Source organism: Gigantopelta aegis, chromosome 4 (assembly GCF_016097555.1).
Source record: "Gigantopelta aegis isolate Gae_Host chromosome 4, Gae_host_genome, whole genome shotgun sequence".
NCBI lineage: Eukaryota > Metazoa > Mollusca > Gastropoda > Neomphalida > Peltospiridae > Gigantopelta > Gigantopelta aegis.
This window is the reverse complement of record NC_054702.1, coordinates 14,973,519-14,980,507: the sequence shown is the minus strand read 5'-3', so window position 1 is coordinate 14,980,507 and position 6,989 is coordinate 14,973,519.

The following is a 6,989-nucleotide window of genomic DNA, read 5'->3' as shown; positions in this document are numbered from 1 at the left end:
AGTGACAGTTTGGCCTGTACAGCTATGTTGGTGAGTGGAGTCTTGGTAAAGAAGGGAATGTTTTAATTTAACGACGCACTCAACACATTTTATTTACGGTTATATGGCGTCAGACATATGGTTAAGGACCACACAGATATTGAGAGAAAAAACTCGCTGTCGCTACTTCATGGGCTACTCTTTTCGATTAGCAGCAAGGGATCTTTTATATGCATCATCCCACAGACAGGATAACACATACCACGGCCTTTGATATACCAGTCGTGGTGCACTGCTGGAGCGAAAAATAGCCCAATGAGCCCACTGACCGAGCATCAAGCGAGCGCTTTACCACTGAGCTACGCCCCGCCCCTCTTGGTAAAGAATCTAAAATGCAACACATAATCATCACGGTGTGATAAAACACGTGTAAACAAAAATCTCTTGAAAACTACACGACGGTTTAGTCCCCCGTGAAGCACGGACTAAAAGCACAAGTACAGATGAACGGACCTATACTTTGATCTGTTTCTCTTAGTCCATGTTATTTCTCATAGAAAATAAAAGGAAGGAAGGAAGGAAATGTTTTATTTAACGACGCACTCAACACATTTTATTTACGGTTATATGACGTCAGACATATGTTTAAAGCTGTATCCTAACTGGACGCGTGCGACACAAGCGATGCGAGCGATTTTTTTTAGAAACCATTGATTTCAATTGCTGCATCCTAACCGCACGCCGTAGGAATTTTCTACTTTTTGTCGCACGACACGAGCGACAAACGTATATTAACTAAACAACTTTTACTTGGCGGTTTCAACTGTTGATAATAATTTTAAAAAGAAGACTGTTGTTATGGTCGCGTCTGGTTAGGATAGAAATATTGTCGCGTCGCTCGCATCGCTCGCGTCGCACACGTCCGGTTAGGATACAGTTTAAGGGGCCACACAGATATTGAGACAGGAAACCCGCTGTCGCCACTTCATAGCTACTCTTTTTCGACTAGCAGCAAGGGATCTTTTATATGCACCATCCCATAGACAGGATAGTACCACGGCCTTTGTTACACCAGTTGCAGATCAGTGCCTGGAACGTGAATTAGCCCAATGGGGCCACCGATGGGGATCGATCCTAGACCGACCGCGCATAAAGCGAACGCACTACCACTGGGCTACGTCCCGCCCCTCATAGACAATAAAACACGTCACAGCCTTTTGTGTATAAGTCGTGGGGTAGTGGTTGGGATTGGGAGGGGGGGGGGGGGTGACAATTCTGTCCACTAAGGGGGATTGATCCTACTATAGTCCGCACCTCAGGAGAGCGTTTTACCACACAACCAGACCATATTATGTTAAGGTTTTCAAAATCAGTATCAACATTTTGTATCATAACAACTTAAGAATGCTGTATGCTTCAAATTGTGTTTCAAAGATTAAAACAGTCATTCGACTTCAGTCTGTATATATATGCAACACGATATTTGTTCAAATATTCAGCCACAAAACGTTAACGTTTGCGAAATATTTTATTGGTTCCCAACGTTGCCATTTGGTTTAAACCAGTCTAGCGGACGTTTTTCTGCTCGGTCTAGCTGAACGCAGCCTTGAGTTACGTTCAGCAAGACATAGCTGAAAAACGTCCCCAGACTCGTTTATGCGCGTCACGGTATTGTTTGTTTCAAATTATTTTCGTGCTTATATCCAATTAAGGTCCAAGCACGGGTTAGTTGTTAGTGGTTAGAAAGTAGTGGCTAGTGTCCGCTATGTGGGTCACAACTACTTCACTTGTGTCCATGACCTTATGGCATTTTAAACCCACTAATAAAAAGTCGGTTAGTCGGTTAGACGTATAAGTGTATGCGCCTACAGGCTATTGTTTTGATATTATATTACCAAGTGCACACTCACGTTCTCAAATAGGTAAGATAATATTCAAATATTACCTTACGCTCGAGGGGAGTGGGTGTAGGTCATATTATTATGCGGCAGGTAGTTGTACTGAAAAGTGATACGTAATGCATTTTCCCTCCACTTTCTTTCCGTCTCTCTCACAAACACGGCACCGGCCTCGGTGGCGTCGTGGTAGGCCATCGGTCTACAGGCTGGTAGGTACTGGGTTCGGATCCCAGTCGAGGCATGGGATTTTTAATCCAGATACCGACTCCAAACCCTGAGTGAGTGCTCCGCAAGGCTCAATGGGTAGGTGTAAACCACTTGCACCGACCAGTGATCCATAACTGGTTCAACAAAGGCCATGGTGTGTGCTATCCTGCCTGTGGGAAGCGCAAATAAAAGATCCCTTGCTGCTAATCGGAAGAGTAGCCCATGTAGTGGCGACAGCGGGTTTCCTCTCAAAATCTGTGTGGTCCTTAACCATATGTCTGACGCCATATAACCGTAAATAAAATGTGTTGAGTGCGTCGTTAAATAAAACATTTCTTTCTTTCTTTCTTTCTCTCACAAACACACTCGCACAGACACTCACACAGACACACATACACACACACACACACACACACACACAATGAACGATCTGGTGGGCTTTTTGTTTTTGGGGGGTTATGGCGGGGGGGGGGGGGGGGGGTCTATTAATTACCGTATTTGTGTGTTTAAAACTAGTTTCATTTCGATCATCAAACGGATGCGATCTGACGATGGAACGATGGTTTTCCTCAGTTTTGTTGTGAATAAATGCGTTCATGTATTAGTACAAGCCGTCACATAGGCTGGTCTAAAACACGGAAAGAAAGTTTTACATTAGTACAAGCCGTCACATAGGCTGGTCTAAAACACGGAAAGAAAGTTTTACATTAGTACAAGCCGTCACATAGGCTGGTCTAAAACACGGAGAGAAAGTTTTACATTAGTACAAGCCGTCACATAGGTTGGTCTAAAACACGGATAGAAAGTTTTACATTAGTACAAGCCGTCACATAGGTTGGTCTAAAACACGGAGAGAAAGTTTTACATTAGTACAAGCCGTCACATAGGTTGGTCTAAAACACGGATAGAAAGTTTTACACCAAAACTGCTGAATATTGACTTACATGAAAGACATAGCATGCTTAGTTTTATGTTTGTGTTTAAACGCTGTCATCAAATGTCTCGATATGTTTAAACACTTCGATTTATTTCTGTTGTTGTGCGAGTGTACCATATACCACATCCTTACAACTATTTCAAAATATTGGATCGAAGCGTTTGAAAATATTAGGGAATTTCCTGAAACGAGTTTATCACATATATAAAGGTAATGATACTGTGTATTTGATGCACCAATGATGTTCTTAGCTAATAATGAGCTAGTATACACTAAACATATACATCGAAGCTAACATTTAATCCGCGCATTAGGCCAGACTGCGATATGTGCTCTCTATTACTTGAAATAGATAGATATCATAATTTATTACACACCAGTGCAAGATATTGCTGTCATGACAATCACTCAATATCTAACTAGTGTAATATTGGCGTGACGTAGATCACTTGCTGACCCAATTCGTAGAAACATAATGTGCATTAGGTCTCGACATCTGCATACGTCTGCGTTGCGGCTTGTTTGCAGTTTGTTTGTAATAAATAAAATACTAAACAAACTTGCCTATCATACCATTTTTTTTTTTATGAAACTCGTGAACAGTGTTGGTATTCCAAAACTGTTCACTCATTTCATAAAAATGGTATGACAGACAAGCTCGTTTAGTATTTTATATATACCTTACATCCCAGAGATTAGGTAAATTACGTAATATGCAAAATATAAACAAATGACGTTTTATGGTAATCCTAAAGTTGTATTAAATTTAGTCAGATGTGTAAATTTTGCAATGCAGAGACGCCAATCACTGCTATAACTACACGTGTTTTTCTATTTTTTTGTTTAACGACACCACTAGAGCACATTGATTTATTAATCATCGGCTATTGCATGTCAAACATTTGGTAATTTTGACATATAGTCTCAGAGAGGAAAACCACTACATTTTTCAGTTAGTAGCATGGGATCTTTTATATGTACACCATCCCACAGACAGGATAGCACATACCACGGCTGGAGCGAGAAATAGCCCAATAGGCCCACCAACGAGGATCGATCCCAGACCGACCACGCATCAAGCGAATGCTTTACCACTGGACCACATCCTGCATCCACCCTCTCCCTCCCCCCACTCTTATGAAGACAAATTAATGTTCAAATGTCTAGCTCTCGAACAGCAGAGTACTCGGGTTAGCAGACGTACACATAATAATATCTGCAGCAGGGCACTGTAAGTATTTTACAGAAATAATGCTGAAATTATTTTTAGGGCGAACTACCTTGAAATCAATACGTAATGTATAGTGTCCTCTTGGCCTAATTGTAAGTGCCGATTCACAATGCGACCGCCAGTCGTTTTTATCACTATTATCGCTGACCCAGCATATCACCGTTATTTCGATATAGGTTATTAGGTGAGCAAACATGTGTCGACATACATAGTATACAGGCTAACATCTTTGGACATAGCTACAGGTAGGTAATCTATATTGTGAAATATTCCTATTATATATATATATATATATATATATATATATAGTAGTACAAACCAATCTCACGAACATATAGATATGATGTATTTTAAGGCCTTTATAATATTATAGGTTCTCTTTTAAAATGTTGCAGACCTTCCCTGAATATTGTAGGCATTACCTCCCTAGAAAAATCCTGCATTGGCCCCTGGTTATAATATTTATGTTTAGTTTAAATAATAAAGAGTCATTGATTATTCAGCACTGAATCTCACATGGAGCTGAATCTGTGCTTCTATATAAATCTCTGCCGAGCTGAGATCGATTTACTGAACCATAGTTAAAAGTATCGATGAAATGGACTAATCAAACGTGTGTGTTCGGCAGCCATCGAAAGTTCTAATATCCAAAAACGGCATTTTAATGCGGAGGAGTGGGACGTAGCCCAGTGGTAAAGCGCTCGTTTGAAGCGCGGTCGATTTGGGATCAAACCCCTCGGTGGGCCCATCGTTCCCGCATGAGCACCACGACTGGTATATCAAATGTCGTGGTATGTGTTATCCTGTCTGTTGATTGGTGCATATAAAAGATCCCTTGCTACTAATGGAAAAAAAAATGTAGCGGGTTTCCTTTCTATGACTGTCAAAATGACCATATGTTTGACATCCAATAACCGATGATTTTTTTTTTTTTTTTTACACACCCGTTGGTGAGAATACCATTCGTTATTGTTTATAACACATAATGCTAACCCATATACATGTAATAACAATTTAAAGACACACGATTGGCTGCTCCTATGTGATGACCAGGTATATCCAGCCAGCCGTTTTTCACTAAACGTTCGCAAACTATTTTGACTGGTTCCGTAGTGGTAATTCGGTTTACTGTGCAGAGTAAAAGGTAATCCAGCAAACGTTAGCGACAAACGATTGTACTTGCCCCAGGTCGCTCCTGTCATACCATCCAATAAAAAGCACAGTCGAAATTGATTGCTTTGTGACGTATAAGTTAACCTGAAATTGACTTCTCTGTGACGTGTAAGTTAACTGCAAGCACAAACGTCGTAAATAGGTTTTAGCTGCAAAATACGTTTAAATTTATTTTAATTCTGTCTTTTTAAGAATTTGTAAGAAATAGAATACTACATTCGTGGCCTTTAGATACCAGGGCCCGTGCTTATAAAACATTTAGAGTCGACTCAATCTCTAATGACGTCACACGCATACAATTTGTATGGCGTTGTCATGACATTACTGTCTCAGACACTATTAGAGTCTTGAGTCTAGACTAAAAGTTTTATAAGCACGGGGCCAAGCTGGTCAGTTATCTAGAGCACTTTGATTTATTAATCATTGGTTACTGGATGTCAAACATTTGGTCATATAGTCTTAGGGGAAACCCGCTACATTTGTCCACTAGTAGCAAGCGATCTTTTATATCCGCTATCCCACAGACAGGATGGCACATACCACGGTCTTTGATATACCAGTCATGGTGCTCTGGCTGGAACGAGAAAAGCCCAATGGGCCCACCGACGGGGAGTCCGACCGCGCATTAAGCGAGCGCTTTACCACTGGGCTCCGTCCCGGCCCTGTTTTCGTAAGTGTGAAATTGTTAGAAGTAAAAATCCATTTTGGCCACTATTAACATTGGGATGATTAGAAACAACATGTATGCACATATATTAATATTCTGAACAAGGAAATGTATTTAGGAGATCAGAGAATTTCTAAGTAAGCTGTGTAACTTAATACGAACCATTTATGAAATGGTCATAAGCGTACGAGACCGGGGGGGGGGGGGGGGGGGTTACGGGGTTAGGGAGTTTAACTGCAAGTACTAGAGCAAAGTTTCGCATTCCGGAAAAAAACGATGGCGAAGTCAACAAAACGTATTTCTATAATTCTAATCACAATATCAGTTGTAATCCATTCGGTCAAAAATCATCTCTCTCCTGCCCCTGCCATTACAAAAATGGGAGCTCGTACGCCTATAGCAATGGCAGCAAAGTGGTATAATATATACAGTGTTCGAAATAAGCACTTGTTCGTTTGTCCCGATAAGTGAAAATCTATTCGGACAAGCAAAATGCGCCTTGGCTGTTGTCCATTGGACAAGTAGAAATTTTCAGTGTAATCCTATTTTGAGCAATCAAAAACATCATCCTGGTACTTGAATAAAACAAATCATTTATTTGGACAAGTGAAAATATTGGTGGACAAGTAATTTCTAGATATATTTGTTCGGTGGACTAGTGAAAATATTGGCGGACAAGTAATTTCTAGATGCATTTGTCCGGTGGACTAATGAAAAATTATTCTTATTTCTATCACTGCTATATAAGGTATACATTTGCATATCGTGTTATTGTTTGTTTTCAGATAATAGTATTAATATCGGAGGACGGCTAGATTTACAGCAATGATCCGTAAAAAACTATTCCTTGCGGGGCGCCTTCTTCACTTATTGTATTCCTTCAGTAGATTCCTCTTT